At 28.4% G+C, this 18,689-nt stretch overlaps 1 protein-coding gene across 4 annotated transcripts in view; it reads right to left on the bottom strand.

Moving 5' to 3' along the window:
- Mef2 (myocyte enhancer factor 2) overlaps positions 1 to 18,689 on the bottom strand; it is a 364,222-nt gene that overhangs the window by 43,950 nt on the left and 301,583 nt on the right. For all 4 annotated transcript variants that reach the window (XM_067052185.1, XM_014424937.3, XM_067052186.1 and 1 more), the window contains one exon: positions 2,909 to 3,055. The gene's annotated coding sequence lies outside the window, so the exon portion shown is untranslated. The remainder of the gene's footprint in view (positions 1 to 2,908; positions 3,056 to 18,689) is intronic.

The raw sequence follows: 18,689 nt of genomic DNA, 5'->3' as shown, positions 1-18,689 counted from the left end.
ATATTCTGCATTTCAGTTCCGGACCTTTCAAAAATTTTATTTTTTAAACCCCATTCACATTACTAAAATTATATGTTTTCATAAATACTACTCTTGGAAGTATTTGTTATAACTACTAGTCATTTATATTTAGGGATGTTTTAAACTACAAAATATTAAACAATATTACATACAAAATTAATTTATTTTAAAACACATATCACAGCTAAAATTATATGAAATATTTTTTCATTCATATTTTAGGCAAAATTAATTTTTTATATTATATTTTTAAAAAAATTAAATTTTGCACAAAATATGAGTGAAAGAAAATCTTAGTTTATAAAATTTCAACAAGAACTTTATGTGTAATAGGAAAAAGAATAAGGGTGTAAGAGAAAATTGTCAAAAGAAAGGGCCAAAACGGTTACAAAAGAAAAAAAATGACTTATTTATTTAACAGCTTTATATAAAATATATCAGTAAATATGATAGTAAAATAAAAAATAACCTATTATAGGAACTAAAAAATTTTTTTTTTTTTGCCAATAAAAAAAAATCTTAGTAACGAGCAAATATAATCAATCGGAGTAAACCAACAAAAATAAATTTATATGGGCTAATACATAACAGTTCAATTACCAAAAAAGATGGTTCCATTTTTTCCCCCCTCAAAACTAAGAAAAAAAGACCAACGGTGAGCTCATTTGGATGATGGTACGGGGTAGGGGGTGTGCAGCTGCCAACTCGAAGAAATGTCTGTCTGCTCCTCGAGGATTTGTTGCCATATTCGAAGGCTCACACCTAACACGCTACATGCCTCGTACTTTACAGCGGTGATGAACAAAAATATCCTCCCATCAACGTTTCGGTATACAATCGGACAATAACTCGAACTACAAACATTTTACCGAAAATGTGAAACCTGCTATTCTCAAATGATGAGTCTGAAATAAATATTAAAACAAAATTATCCTAAGAAGTTGTTTCCGAAATTCGTAAAATTATTCAAAACTAAAGGCCTAAAATTTCATTATTCCAATATGCAGTTAGGAAAAATATTGAAATTAACGGAGTAATATTATAGTAATAATAAATTGTTAATTAGTACTAAATCACAGAAAAAAAATCTCTCTTTTTTTTTTTTTAGGAACACATTCAGTTCGAATGAAATAGTTGGCCCCATTTTAAAATTTTACGAACTTTTGGAGAACATTTTTTCGGAAGAAGTGAGGATTTTTTTTTTTTGTGGGGAGAGGTTAGATGTGTTAATCACACAAAATCATTACAAAATATTCCAGTTGGGTGCTTGGATCGAGAATAAGATTCCATGAAACTTAACATTTCCTATTGAAAAACACTGAAATTTTCGGAAACTTGCAACTTTATACCACATAAAAGAGAGGAAATTGGAATCGAAATAAAAGAAGTATTTGCACAAAAGGGAATATCAGAAAAGTCTTTGTATTTTATAACACGTACCTTGAGACGAGGTACATAATAAAATTGAAATTCAAAGGACTTAGCCGATAATAATTTAAATAAACAGACAATGATGGAAAAATCAGAACACTGTTTAAAACTGAAAGAATTAAACATTTAACCTATTAGTGAATAAGTTTTCTTGGCTGATAATACCAGATTCTCATTAGTTAAGGTGAATAAAAACAAATCTGTATTCATTCAAATTCAATATCTGGGATTGAATTTATTGTATTTTAAACAAGCCCTGAGATCAGAAAATTCCAGCAATTTTTGTCGATTGTTTACAGAGTGCGAGAAAGTAAAAATAAAACAAAAAAAAAAGTTGCTGATGTTGAAGTCGAATTAGGATCAACAATACGGTATTGAACCACAAGACCAAAACCGAGATATGGGAGAATCTCTCTATAGGTATCTACATTCCGACTAAAGAGTTAAGATAATAATCTATCACTTCAGGTACAACCTATTATCTATATAATTAAAATTATTTATATATACATATATACGTAAATAAAAGCAGATTTTTTTAGATACACACAAATTTAATAAATAAATATATTTTATATGTACATGTACTTTTGTATGTATATTAAAAATATTTACACGAAAATTAATGTATTTATTATTAATTTTTTTTTTTCATTTTGGACGGAATCTCTTGTAATGACTTCTATTTTTTTTTTTTTACAAGCAGAAAGTATTACTATTAATAAAAATAGAAGATATTAATATTCAATCAGGAAAACTCTTAAATTTACGCATTGAAATTGCTGACATCCAGGAACTTTAAAAAAATACAAACACAATATTAACTATAAACATAATTAGTTTGTAATTTCTAAACACAGATTATACAATAATTTAGCTATCGTTAAAATGTTTGCATGGGGTAAACTTGCTTCCATAGGTATGTTAACATACAAGATGTCTAAGTGATTACAGACTAAAATTTTACTAATAACAAAATAATCGCTTTGAAATTATTAATTAATTGAATAACCAATGTATATATCGCTGCTTTGAATAGTGGCATATCTGACACAAAAAAGTTTTATTTTTAAATGGACGTGTTTCAAAGATATTACCGTAAACAAGGGTTTCTTTCTCTATTGTGGTACCCCTATAGACTATTTCAAAACAAGTATAGGGTTGTTAAAAAGTACCTACAGTGTAAACTGCTATCTATAGAAAACGTCAAATAGAAAATAATTTTTTTTTTCCAAATGTGCTGCAATTCAAGCTAAGCAGCGTTGTTAAGTTTACGGAGTTGTCAAAATAATACAACTTATATATGTATATATATATATATAAACCCTACTTTTCTTGTTTCTAACAAATGGGCAAATACACTGACATATCATTACAAATACATTAGTTGAGATTTAAATTAGTTCTCAATCAACTAATAATGAATGAAAATTTAATAGAAAAATAAATTACTCACCTTCAGCAGTATAACAAGGTTTTTTTTCCTCTCAAATCGAAAACCGTTCCGACGAAAGATTGTTCTTTAAAGGTGGAATAAAGCACAATGGAGGAATGGGCTGCTAGCAGAGTAGCGTATAAACTGGTAACTAATGTCGAGATGACACTGAAACATAAAAAATGTTCGAAAATGTCATAAATCCATAAAATGTGACAATCAAACTCAAAAACATAAGAAAATAATCTCAATAAAAATTATTAAATTCGTGTTTATATCACGTTACTTTTCGTAAACGTTTAAGAAATCACTAGATGGTGCATAATAGTTATCTATAAATGTTATTACAACTGAAAATGTTAATTATACATAATTTATAATTTTTTTTTTTAACAATCAGAGTGTTGCCAACAGTTTTTTAAGCAATTATTTTTTTTTTGTGACAAGCAAAGACATAGAGTAAGTAATAAGGGGTTATTTGACAAACATATAAATGCGAGTAAAAATCGATTTAATCTTTATTTATTTCCATTTTAGACAGGAAAAATCAATTTGAAATCTACCTTAATTTAAGGTTTGAAAAATTAAAGAATTCGCCACGTAGAAAATAGTATTTTTTTAAGATAAAAATAAAATATATAATTTAACAAAAAAGTATAAACATAAGTCCACCCATACCTATGTACATATGCTTTATATATTATTTTACAATAGGGAAAAACGAGTCATAAAATCATGATCTTGAAAATTGATATAATTAACGAACATAATCCAGTTGGATTGAATTAAATTGAAATGTATTAAACTAAATTTAAAACCTAATTTAATACCAATTAAAACTGATGAATTAATAACTTGTTTTCCCTTCCGAGTTTTATACTTAAAAACTTTATTCACTATTAGTTATTTACAATTTTTGGATACATACAAAATTATTTCACATCTAACGGTAGGAGAAATTATTAAGATAAATATATATCACTACAAATAAAATTTTAATAAAATAATGACACTTGCTGTTTAATTAACATTTATTCTTTTTTTTACGCTCTTAAGTTCCTAAGTTTCAAGGAGTTGTGTTAAATATACTACAATTTATCCCCTATATCTATAACAACATTGATAAAGTTTAATTAACTTTTAACTGGTATTACATTAACTCTTTTATACGTACATCAAAGGTTAAAGTTTGTTTTAACGTTAATACATCGGCTTTCTAGCAAGCCAAATACGCTAATAAAGATGGAAATGGCTATACACCTAAATAAGCGATTCACGCTCTTTTGGATTTGTATGTGCGGGTATGACGTTTATGGTGGATGTATAAAGCGTGTCCAAAACTCGCTTGAAACCGCCTTTTCTTCGAGAATTTCTGTATGAATCTTGATCTTAGTTGTGGTGAATAAACTTTATTTTAGTAATGTAATCAATCGCCTTAGTAAACTGATCCAGTTCTTCTTCAGCGCACTAATCTCTGGAATTTCCAATGATAAGAGGAATTTTCAACGAATTCTCATAGAAAGTATTATGTATAACGGATTTATATCTCCGATGAGGGCCTAAGTCCGAAAATCGACAAAAATCGCAAGTGTTTTTTATTTTATTTTTTTACGATTTGCATGCGAATGGTGGGGAAAATCAAAAAAACGTGAAGAACAAAATCGCTTTAGAACTTAATTTTTAATTAGAATCCATTATCATTATTGATGCATTTATTTAATGAAGCATCATAATCATGATTGGCATTTGGGTCTTCTTTGCAGGATGATTCTCAAATTATGATGATAGAATCTGCAGAGGCTTTCAAAAGGTCGGAAATAATGTGTGGATAAAAAAAAAATATTGTTTAAATGAATGAAAGACAGTACGGCCCGGCGTCAAGAAAATTTTTAAAAATCTTAAAACCATTTATTTGTTATTTTTGAGTTTATCTTGACCACCGGCCAGAATATGGTCCTCCTTAATTATCAATAAAGTTACCCATAAATCAATTATTTAACATTGTGTAAATAGTTGTATATATAATTTACAACAAAACTAGATATATTAACGTACTTAAAAAAAATAATTAATTTCTTTTCCTCCGGTTAGTAGATACAGACTAATAAATGCTAGTGACCTGAAACAAATGAGCGTGGCTTGAGGGATGTCGAGAGAAAAGACACGTGGTGTGTTTTTTCCAACCTCCTCCCCCCCCCACAACATACACGCACACACGCGCACGTACTAACAAATAATTCTTCAGCCTTGATAGGAACCTTATTGTAATCAGGGCTGCTCTTCATTTCAATGTTACTAACAAACTGGCCGACAATCTCAAGTTTAATCATCTTCACAGATTTAATAAAACAAATAAAAACTTAAGGATTCAAAAATTTTTAATTTGTAATTATTATAAAAATATGTAGGTGTGTTAGTCACGAAAAGAAAACAATTATAATAGAGAGAGAAATGCTTTCTTGGCAGGATACTAATCTACCTTACAAATAAAGTAATATAATCGAAATACATTGGTCCAATATTTATACTTTTTTTAATATTACATTTGTATTTTTTTTTGTATTCATTTCTTTTTGTTTCGGTTTGTTATTAAAACTACATATTTTATCCTCTCATCACATCCTACTAGCATATCAAATATTACAACTGTTACAAATATTGAGGTTATTACACTAGTTGTATTTTTAATTTATGAACTCATACATAGTTGATACTTTCATAATGTTACTAACAAACTGGCCGACAATCTCAAGTTTAATCATCTTCACAGATTTAAAAAAACATGAGCATTCAAAAATTTTTAATTTTGCAATTATTATAATTGTTTTTACAATTAAAGCAAATATGTAGGTGTGTTAGTTACGAAAAGAAAACAATTATAATAGAGAGAGAAATGCTTTCTTGACAGGATACTAATCTATCATACGAGACAATACAAAAAAAGTAATATAATCGAAATACAATGATAGAATATTTACAACACTTTTTTTAATATTCAATTTGTATTTTTATTTTTGTATTCATTTCTTTTTCCTTGGTATTTTTTTCTTTATGTTTCGGTTTGTTATTAAAACTACATATTTTATCCCCTCGTCACATCCAACTAGTATATCAAATATTACAACTGTTACAAATATTGAGGTTATTACACTAGTTGTATTTTTAATTTATGAACTCATACATAGTTGATACCTTCAGTAAGCACACACAAAGAAAGAATAGGAAAACGTAGTAAATAAATAAAAATAAAATAACAATAGTTAATAATGTTGATACTAAATCAATAGGTTAAAAACTGATAAAAAAAATTAAAATAAATTAAATTAAGACATTAATAAATGTAACACAAATGAATAAATTAAGGATAAATAAATAAATAAGTAATCAACTAATGTACATGCAAGTGATAATTTATAATGCCCGGGGAGTATAATATTAGATATTGTAAAATTTATATTCTTCAATTGTACCCTACCTATAATTTAATTTTGACAACTTCCTTGGTAATTATTATTTTTTGTAGAAAATAATCCTTACTTTTCGTTAGTTACAATTCATGTGAGAAGTAACAATATATTTCTAAATTAATATGAACAATAAATCAATCTAAAAATATATTATTAACAAGACGTATATTAAAATATACTAAATGTCGTGTAAAAAAAAAATTAACTTCTAAAAATCCGAAAGGATATAGTTTCATTGAATTTTTATTTTATTAATAAGTGTTATAATAAAAAAAATTATGGTTTAAAGGTTTTTTCAAGAATATAATCTATAATAATTAATAAAGAAATGATGCATTCGGCTTTAATAAATGGGTATTACTTTAATATAACAGAGATACAACCACCAAGTTTTGCATCAGTTATTGAAACACTTTGAATTCACTTAATGGGGAATGAGGAAATTTTTTTGAGGTCACTTCTAAGTGTGTTTCTTTGCTCCTTAACGGATAACATTCCTTCAATTCAGATTGTTATTTCTGTGGCCCACGAGGGGTATTCAAAGGCGCGAAAGGGTTAGAAGGCAAAAAGAAGTTATCTACCGAATGGTGGAGGAAAAGTTAAGAGTAAAAATGATCATGGGCTATCTGGTATTTTTTTTGTGTTAGTCGATGTCTCAAATTTAAATTAGTGGATAGCTACTTCTTCAAGTAATAAGGTATTTCGGATCTCTCAGTTTTAATTATTAATTATTAATGTCTTTCTTTGACAAACGGCTACTCCAGTGGTTTGAGCATGTCTGCCGCATGAACGGGGACATAAATCCTATAAAGGTATTAGAGGCTCGAACTAGGAATATCCAGAGGATTGGAAGATGAAGCGGCTAAGCAGGGACCGGGAAGAATAGTGACGCTGGATTAAGGCTCTTCGACTCTAGCTAATGGCATAAGAGGAAGATAAAGAAGAAGAATCTCTTAGATGAAATTTCCTCCTGGATATAAGGTATAAAAAGTATCCAGATCTAAAGATATCTTTGCACCAGACATTAGGGGCACATTGCCCAAGTAAACAACGCAAAACAAAGTAACATCACTTAACATATGATGTTATGTCCAAAGATTTTGTTTTGTCTATTGTCTGATTTTTCATACTTTCGATACAATACTAATTTCAAATCAATTAAATACAAATAGGGCAAAATAATAAAAAAAAATGTATGTTTTGACATATTTATTTAATTTAAATTATACAATTTTGTTTTGTCACTTATAGAAAAAAAAAAACCAGTATTTTTATTAACTTCGAATTTACAAGAAGATTATTTCGTTTATTCAATAGTCCCATTGGGTAGTATATTTTAAATCTTATTTTGGTTATAACAAGAAGAATGTTATTTGTTTTATTTTTTATTCATTGATATGAATATTATTCATTGATTTATTTTATTTTGTATATACTTATTTTTTTTCTCTTAATTAATTTGTACTAATAAAATGTTATTTTATACATATAATTTTGTCTGAGAATATTCTATTTTTAATCTCTTTCTTATTTCATTTTAATTTTGTTCTTTTGTTTAAGAAGGATTTTATTTTGTAATTAACTTGTATTTATAGGATCATTTTATGTACCTAATATTTCCAGAGGGCATTCATTTTCATTTCATTCTTATTATCTCAGTAGCCTTTTCTTTTTTTTCTTCTTATTATATCTCTTTTTAGTTTTTTAAGAAGTTAACATGTTTAAAAATATTCTTTTCTTTTTTAGTTATCTGTTGTACTTGTTTTTACAAAACTCATGTTGTACCCAGAAACCTGCATAATTTGAATTGCTCAATGAGACACTGTAGTCTCAGAGCATCATGGTTTATTGTAAAATTGGAAATAATTCAAGAACAATATAAAATCTCTCTCTCTCTCTCTCTCTCCCTCTCTGTCTCTCTCTCATGGGAGTACATAAATCAAATCACAGTTGTAAGTGTGATTATAATATGATTCTCTATTAATTGACTTTTTCATAGGTTGATTTTGACTTATAATTAATGACCTGGACAGAATAGCCTGCAAAACATTTTTAAATTTTGATGCGAAGTGAATTTATATTTGAAGTTATGTTATATTATTAGTAATAATGTTGTTGTTATGATTGTTACAAATGAATGTATAATAAGCTGTTAAATGTTTAAATTGTCCTTGAGGATGGCCGAATTGGCCGAAACGTTGGACTATTGATATAATAAAGAGTGTTGAGACTAAACAAGGATACCATTTGATTTATTTAATAAATAAATACCAGTCTCAAGAAATTGAAAAAAATATATCTAAAATAAATAATTTTATTCATAACTTTTTTATCTTCCCGAGAAACAGAGGGACGTTTTTAATTCGGTGCTAAGTAATCCTCAACGAAGGTTTCATATTTTTCAGACTGGAAATGGACTAAAGTTATACTTCCTTTTTATGAGAATCTTATAAATTAATAACTTAAATTAGTATATAACTTTAATTAATGTTAATTTTATATATTTGTATTATATAATTTATATAACTGTAACCAAAAATAAATCTGTAAGAATACGCGAAGAGGTGTGTAAGAAATTACTAGTCTTAGGATCTTCTTATACATACTTATATTTCTCGTCGTATAAGATACATAATGCTAACAATGATTGACTAAAAAGAATGTTAGTTTAAAAGCTAATTAGTCAGGTGGTTTTTGAAAGGTATTAGACTTGACGTCAGTCGAAAATGCTGCCTGGTTTAATTAACTCTGGTTTAACGCGATGATTAGGACTAGAAAACTACCCCTAACTAAAGAGAAAGGGCCAATTTAGTGAATCCTCTTAAAGCCTTTCAAACTTTCGGACAGTCGTAATGGTGTCACTTAACAAGTAACAAGAAAATATTTAAGATTCTTCTTAATATAAGATTCATACAAATTCTCCTGAAAATGTATTCAAAATAAGCTGACAGAATTCTAAATTTTTTATTTCGTCATGATGTTTAGAATAAGTATAGGAAATAACTTAATTTTTAAATAAATATCATATATTATGACTAATTATATCTAGGAATGTTTTGAATTTCTAATGATTTGGTTGTTGTATATAGATGCTGTATCTGTATTAAAGAATGTTGTATCCACACATTTGCCATACTAGCGAAAGCGTGTGTGTGGAATCTGGATTCACTTGTACAACCTTGGCTAAATTTTAGCCGATCACTCAATTGTATCGGTTTTTTGGCATAAATCAAAAAGAGCTTGAGGCGATTGCTAGACGTTTGTCTGATAATTGCCAACTAATAACACAATTAATAGGTGTATATGGTAGCGATTTTGGTGGATATTTTTAAAATAAGAAAAATTAGATATTTATGATTTTAAATAAAAGAATAGGTTTTTAACTTATAATTAATGAATGACCTGGGCAGAATAGCCTGCAAAAAAAAATTCTAAATTTAATGTGAGGAAGAATTTATAATTGAAGATCTCCTTGAGCATGGCTAAAATGGCCGAAACGTTGGACTGATGAAATAAATAAGTGTTGAGACAAACAAGGATACAAGTTTTGATTTATTTAATAAAAAACACAATTAAGTTCATGTTTTAAATAGTCAAAGAAATTTCCTAACCTTCGGAAAAAAATAATTAATTTATAATTTAAGACAGTATATTTTAATAAGAGTAAATAAATTCTTTTCAATTAACTTTATCAGAATATTTTAACACCGCAGAAACATACCGTTATGAAAATATACTTATAATTTATAAGTATCTGATAAAAATATTATAACCAAAAACTAATTTCATGTTTTCTTTCATTTCGTTTCTTTTCATAATAAAAATAATTTCTTCAAAACCGATAGGCAATAGCTGAGACAAGTCCGAAGTATGGCATTCAACACAAGTTCGTTATTTTGTTAGTTTGCCAAAGGTTTGTAGATGTTTTTGACAAATGGAGAGTGGAAAAGTGTCGATATGGCTTAAAAGTTCGTACATCTGGGACCTGTTTCATAATAAAGTACAAACTAATACTATTAGTCTTGTAGATTTATCTTAATTCAATTACACAAACTTGTAGAATAGTAACTTGTACTTTAGTATTTTTTAACTCCTGTAATATCACTAATAGTAGTCATCCCTATCATGAAAAAAATAAGTATTAGTATTATTACCACACTAGTTTCTTCACTTGTACTATGAACTAATACTATTACTTTTCATTATGAAACAGGGCCCAGATAGCTTGTGCGAAACAGTAGCAGTGAAATCTAAAAATACTTTTTCCTTGGATAATCCTAGAGCGGAATTCACTCAAAAAAAAAGTCTCAGGAGCATTAATGATTGAATAGACATTTTAACAATTATAAATTAATTTTTTTTATAAATGAGGAAATTAATTCTGATTAAAAATTAATAGCAGTTGCATATCAAAAATACAGCCATAAGTACGAGATCAAATGAACGATATGATTCTTGATTCTTTCTATTTAAAATAAAAAGCTCACACCTTATTATTTTTCAGGCAAAAATGGAAAATAAATAAATAAAAATACATTTTGAAATTAATAGATATAAAAAGCATAACACTAAAAATAAACATCAACCGTTTTCAAGCCTCATTTAGATCCATCGTAAATTTCACAAAAGTACAGTGAAATTCACAGAATGCTTGCTCCTTTTCATAGAGGCTTGGTATATTTATTTAATAAATATAAATATTGTCTGATTTGATTAAAATAAGTATGCTGTGTAATCAGCAACCCAATGAAGTTGGAGAACACAACTTTATATTTTAATAAAGTCCCCCCTTCTCGTTTCTGTACTTAATATTGTAATAATATAATATTACTATTTTTTATAAATTTAATTAAAATAAAAAACAAACTACTTATAGTACAAAGTACCTCCCATACGAATTCTTCGACTCTTCTGAATACAGAACCGGCCGACTCCAAATGAATTGTGATTCTTTTAGATGATCCGACTCTTTCATCCAATTCCCGATTAACCAGTACGTCTCTAACCTTAACCCACATATAGCTAGTAATTAGGGATTGTAATATCGGACCAAGAGTTCAATACCGGTATTCAGTATTTTTTATATCTTAATACCGGAATACCGGTAGTAGAAATTATTAGAAATGTTTGTCTTATTTCTCAGTTTTAAGTCAAAGAGAGTATATATCAGAAAAAATCATTTGTAACTTATAAATTATAACAGTTTATAAAGAATCACGAAAAAGTAAATGGACAAGAAACATCTTGTGTATATAAATCACATAAAAGTGTGAATATCAATATTCTATCTGTCGTACTATCACAAATTTTTGAAATGTGATCTTAAAAAACATAATGAATCAATTGCACTGTCATGAAATCTGAAACGTAATTTTATGCAAAAATTACCAGCTGTTGAAAACACTCTTTCAGCATCTTTGCTAGTTGGTGGTACTGCTAGTAATGCCCTACATATTTTTTTCCAAGTATTTACCTCTAAATCCCTCATCTTCAAATAAATTAATTTTTTATCACTTTTGAAATGTTTTTAGGTACGGCTAATTCTAATTTTTGTTCAAGAGAATTCATTTTTATTATTGATTAGTGTCATCATCTTCGATGACTTTACCGAATTTTCTGAATGTTGGGTAAAAAAATTTAAGAAAATTTACTATAAATTTGATTGAGTTAGTCCTTTTTACATTTTCATTTTTAAAATCATCATAATTATGTAAATTGATTAAAAATGGACTTTTTAAAAAACATAATCAGTAGCCGATCTTCTACACTTCTACTTTTCACTTATTTTAGGCATGTTGTAATAAATTAATGTAATCAAAATTTAGAAGTAAACAATAACATGAAGTTTTGGAAGGAAAGGTTACTAAACAAGTTGCTCAGAAAATCCGCTAGGAGCTGTTATGCATTAATCATTTAGCATGACTTTAAATAGGGCTGCTCACAATACTATTCTTACAACATTTAACACAATATCATAAATACCCCTAATATTAAGATATTTTTTAGTTTTATTTTATGTTAGTATATATTTTTGTAATAATTTTCTGTTGGGAACGTTTAAATATCTTAACAATTTTTCGAACTTTATTAATTATAGAAATTATTGATGAGTTGATATTCCTCATTAGTAATATCTTCTTTAACAATTATATGGTCATTATATTTATTGTCAGTATCACTCTCACTCTGTTCAAAGTCGGAATCAGAAATTTCTGTATACATAGTATTTGGATTCTTCTGTTCTTTATTTTTTGGTATAATACATCTATTACTCCTAATTGAATTCCATCCATGATTTGCACTCTTTCCATCTTTTTTCATAACCGTTCCTCCATCAGTCGTTATGGATACAATACCTTCTTTAAGGGATAATCCATGTTTTCCTAATTTAGATTTAAGCACTTACACATATTTATCGGCTGGCATATTTCCCGAAACACGTGTAAGTCCTATTTCCAATTTTTTTTTTATATGCGATAGAATAATAATTAAAGAAACTCGAAATGGCGAAGCATCCAATGCTGTCATTTTAATTATAATTTCATCCAAATAATCTTGTTTTTTTTTTCCCCAAAATAATCTAAAATCTCGGTTGGGTTCGGCTTAGAAAGTTTAATTTGTATCTTCATTGCAATGAGATTCTTTCCTCTTTAACAAATTTATATCTTGTTTCGTTTTTAAATGTGTACAGAGTCCGTTTGTCCATTCACTTTAATAACTTTTGAACATTTTTTACATTGTGCCACCATATAAATAATGATAAACGGATTTTTAATGGGTTTATTAATTATGAGTATAAATCTCAAAAATATTTTGAACCCTAAACTATGATATGATAATATAATATGAATAACAAACTCACCGATTAAAAAAAAAATGTTGAACTTTTTCGAAGTATCACCCACTTTCTTCACAACTACAACCTTGTTGGCACGGATACGAATATCAGACTACTAATTCTAATCGTAAGCATTTGCAGTACCGCTCTGAGCTGTAATAGGACAGTTTGGGCTCGCCTCCTTGGATGATAATGTATAACGTCAATAGATTGTTTGATGCAACTTAATTTCGACCGTTAGGGAGACATAAAAGTAACATAAAATCGCTAAATTGGCGACCTAGAACATATATTTGAGACAATTTAAACCTCCAGTAAATACCGAAAAACCGTATTTGAACTTGTGAATACTATAGCAATCCCTACAAGTAATGCAGAGGGAATTCTAAAGTTTACCGGAATAAATAAATAATTTATTAATATCATTATCTCACTATTAATATAATTAGTATGTTATATATACACACACACACACACAATTACAGGAACGATCTAAGATCAGAGCCTTAACACACGGAGAAGAACTAACAGTGAACTGCTTGCAGAGACTGGTCAATCAATATTTCATGATATGAAAGCAAGGATATTAAGATGTGGGTCGAAGCAATCCATCAGGACGCCTCTACACAACAATAAATGCCAGTATAGTAGGCAAGAGACCACGTGGGAGAACAAAAACCAGATGGATGGAGAGAATCAACAAAGATGCGAAAGATCTGCATGCAGAAAACTGGAAAGCAGTAGCCCAAGATAGACAAGCGTGAAGAAGGCTGGTTTGGCCAAAAAAATCTATTAAGTCTGTAGAGCTGACCGAAAAAAAAAATATATTGATGGAAAAATTCCCCATGTTTATTCAAATTGAATAAAATATTACGAATTTCAGTTTGTAATATTTGTTTGTTTTTAAATGATTATAATTATCTACTTATTTATTAATAAGCCTATTATTTTTTAAAAGTTATTTTCAAGACCATTCTTTACAGTAACATGTGACACTATCGATTATAACAATATATAACAATAGATATAATTTCACATCCAGAGATATCTTATCTTTTAACAGTATTGAAATTATTTCAGGAAATTTTGCAGGTCATGTTAAAACTAGCGAGAAAAAAAATAAAAGAACTGAAATACGAAACTTTAATAGCAAACAATTTCCTAGAACATTACTTTCCAGATAAGGAAGCGATAATGCCTAATATTGAGAGATATCATCATCCTTCAGGAGGAAGATAAAATTGGAAATCTGAGATGGGAGGTTCCGCTAGAACCGCACTGATGCTAAAATTGTTTCAAAATTATTCCACTGTCGTTAATATCAAATATGAAATACCAAAGCTCTTTGTAATTAATTGTAGAAGTATTCCAATACTACGAGCTGTCCCTAAACTAAACTAAATTGGTTTATTATTTTTTATCTATACTACAAAATATTTCGCAACATTCATTATAGGACATTAATTTATTACAATGAAAATAAAAAGTACCAGGAAGAATAAACAAAAGAGAACATAAAATAGATTAAGAATAAAGACTATTATGAAATATGACAAAACATTGTTTATAGGTATATTTGTGATAATTAGCAGTGAATGGTGTTGCTATGGATACAATTCATAACAGTGAACATTATCCAAGGTGAATTAATTCGAATAACGAGTGTGTACCAAGAGTAAATGAGGATAGAATAGTTTCCCAAAAATTATAAAAGAATAGTTTCCCAAAAATGTTCAGGACTGCGAACCTCACCATCCTATCTCAACCCCTTGTCGAGATATGACGTGTTAAATATTCTTCCAGAAGAACCAGTGAAAAGAAACTATTTACACAGATATCACAATGTTGAAATTACATCAAGAGGAAGCAGGCTCAAAGTATATGGTAAGAAGAAATTTTTAATTCACAATACCCTAGACTCTTTAAATGTCTCCTCATTACAAAGACTACGTTTATTATCTAGTTGTTACAATATTTTTCTTTTGTAAACAAAGGCAATATGACTTGAAGGAAAGCTTTTCAAGTATACTACTGCGGCTGTTGAACTTTTCTTGGTACTTTACCAGACTTACTAGCGGAAAGCAAGATATGGATGAGTTCATTTGTCAAGTATATGAAGGTAACACTATGAATTTTAGATTCTATACAAGAAAAACAGTAATAAGATAATTTACTTTCAACAAGAGAAGCTCTCCAATCAGGAATTGCAAGCTCAAATCAGCAGGTTATGGAAATCATATTAACACCATACGCAGTAATATGATTCCCAAAAGGATAAGACAGGAAGAAACTCAAGGTTCATTATGTGTATGAAACTTTGTGAACAATGGTTCCTTCTGGAAGTCAGTAGGTGAAAGCAAAGATATAAGATGTAAGCAATAGTATGCTCGAGTTGGAAACCAATTGAAATGAAGAGAAATGCCTCAATTCGGAAATGTTTGGCTCCCTACATTGTGATGGTCCCCTTTAAATCACCGTAGATCAGGAAACGTTTTTGCTATAATGTAGGGTTTCTAAGGCAGGGTTGTTATTTTTGAAAATTTCAGTGGTTAGTAACATTTTTTTTTTTACTTTTAAATATCCCAATCATCTGATTCATTCATTTAAAATAATAACATTTGATTATTGCAACAATTTAGTTCACTTTTTTTTTTTAATTTTAATTAATTTAGTGATAATAGTGTAACGTGTAATGTGTTCATAATCTGAACTTGAAAGTTTTAAAATTAAATGAAAAAGTGATAAAATAGGTAAATTTGACTAAAATTGTTAGGTTTGGGGAGAACAGCCTACAAAAAATTTTAATAGATGGATTTGAGCATTGAATTTATAATAAGATTGTCCTTGATGATAGCCAGGTTGGCTGAAAAGTTGGACATTTAAAATATTAATAAACAGTTTTTGAAATTTAAATGATTAAAATTTATTTTATTTAAACAATTCTAAATTCTAAAGCGAAAATACAACACAGTTGTTAAACCAGTAATTCTATACGGGACAGAAACCACATGCCTCCCCAGTCTGGAAGAACTACTGATAATAGAACGAAGAATCCAAAGAAGAATCTACGGCCCCAAAAAGACACAAGAAGGTGACACACAGTCTAAGACCTAATAAAGAAATCTACCAAGACACAAAGGACCTAGAAACAGAAATAAGGATCAGGAGACAGAAATTTCACGAAAATATGGTAAGAATGTCCTCGGAAAGACTAAACAAGGAAATATTCCAAAAAATCCGAGGATACATCAGGCAGTTGAAGGAAGAAACGGACTAGGAATAACAGACCAGGACGGAGAAAGATATAGGAAAAGACTGAAAGAAATCAAGGTTCTTGAGGGAAAGAGAAATTCGAAAAAGGGGGTCGCATGGACAGAAGAAAGAAAAATAACATGATTTCCTTAGTGAAATTAAAACTTTGACAAAAATGAGGTAAATATAATTATATGACTTAAAAGTACCCATGGATGAGAAGTGTTGTTAAAATGAATTATTATTTGTAGGTTTATTAAGGTACATGAATATGGGAAAGCAGTCGCTAAACGTTGTAAAACAAAAAAGAAAATTTAGAAAAGTTTTTAACCTCAAAAAAAATTTATTGAAATTGACTATTCTAATATTAATATTAATAATATTATCTAATATTTTAATAAAATATATAATTTATGTAAGCCGGAAAAAGAGTGGAAAATTGTATATTTCAATACTTTTTCTGGCTTACATATGTAATTTTAGAACTAATTATTCAATATTTAATGATGTATTAAGAAAATAAATAAATAAATAAAATAAAGAAGAAACCTTGGCAGAAAAATTAATTACATCAAATATAATCTTTTAACATAGATACACACAGACGCAAACAAACACATCGATTCATGCCTAACTGACAAAGTATATGGAAGAAATAGAACCTCAGACATTGTGGACATACACACAGACGGAAGTTTTTATTCAATTTCCGGAAGTTTTTAACCACAAAAAATTTATTCAAATTGACTTACTAGACTTCCTAAAAAGGAAATCCATTATTAGATATAAGATTAATAATAACATAATCAGAACTAACATGAAATGACACTAATATTCTACGGATAAATATGGCGTGAATCGGGGCAACAGTCCCTAAAACGACTCAAGATGTGAGATATTTAAGTTTCGTTTATTAAGTAAATTTAAGTTTCGAATAATTCTATTAATTTTGAATCCAAAGTATACTGAACAAACTAATTGATTAATTATGACAATTCGCTTTATTCGAGTATTTATCGAGTAGTATAAATTTTTAGAAAATGAAATAATCCCAGAATTACTTTTATGATCGTTAGTTATATTCAATATTGACATGCATTTAGTATTATGAATAGGTTATGATTATTTATGAATATTAAGGTTATGAAATAAGATATCAAGAAGATGGTCAGGGTAGCGGTAAAAACGAACAAATAGTTTACAACTATTTATTATCCGACGTTTCGTCCCACTTTGTAGGGTTGCATCAGGGCTGTTCAAGATGATAGCTTTACAAACTGTCAAAGCTTTACAAACTGTCAAAGCTTTACAAAGATTTTATTTTTACTACGTTAGGGTTTTTTTTTTAATGATCACGACAACTACCGAACAAAACTTGAAGGTATTCAGGTGTGATTTTCAGTACATTATATGTAATGGTACATTGTTTGAGAGAGGAGTTGCCAAGAGGCCAATCAAAAGAAACCTGTTGATTCGTTGCGATAATTGGCTGGAACGGGATTTTAGGAGGGGGAAAGTCAACTGAGGGGGGGAAGAGGGGGTAATTAAGAAGAGACAGCTGGACGGAAATCCGGGCACGCTCCCCTAATGCTCACATCTGGGATCTTCACCTGGCCAGTTATCATACAGTAATTGTTGAATACAGCATACAGTAATTCACACAATATTATATTTATGTAATATACATACATTATCCGTACATATATTTATAATTATCTATGCCACTCATAATTCCAGAAACAGATAAGAAGCTTTTACTCTTTTGTAAGACACTGACATACTCATGAAAAAAAAGCTAAACCATAAATTATCAAAACTATTCAAATAATATAATTATAAAGATATATATTATTATTAATTATTATATACAATTACCATAAGGCTATAATTGATAAAACGGTTAAGATGAAAAAAAAAACTTTTGCATAACAGTGAGGTGATTCATAATTAATAATTTCCTTTACTTTGTTTTTCTACATATTTTTAGTTTAAAACAGTAGGAAAACATCGCACCAGAAAGTAAACGCAAAAATGTGTTCTCGATGTGCTACTTTTTTTGAGCAAATAGTAAATAAAATATTTTAACTCTTTACTACCTTTCAGTTACAAGTCGAAGATCGTGTTTTCTGTATTAAACCCTATATAGTCCAAGAGCCCAAGAGGATAAAAAAAAAAAAAAGAATTTATTTCAACCCAATTTTTAATTACTTTTATGAAAACTAAGTAAAGTTAAGAGACGAAATTG

This window comes from Halyomorpha halys, unplaced genomic scaffold (assembly GCF_000696795.3).
Source record: "Halyomorpha halys isolate HHAL.00 unplaced genomic scaffold, Hhal_1.1 Scaffold27.1, whole genome shotgun sequence".
Taxonomy (NCBI): domain Eukaryota; kingdom Metazoa; phylum Arthropoda; class Insecta; order Hemiptera; family Pentatomidae; genus Halyomorpha; species Halyomorpha halys.
Note: the sequence above shows the minus strand (reverse complement) of the source record. Positions and strands in the feature narration are given on the sequence as shown.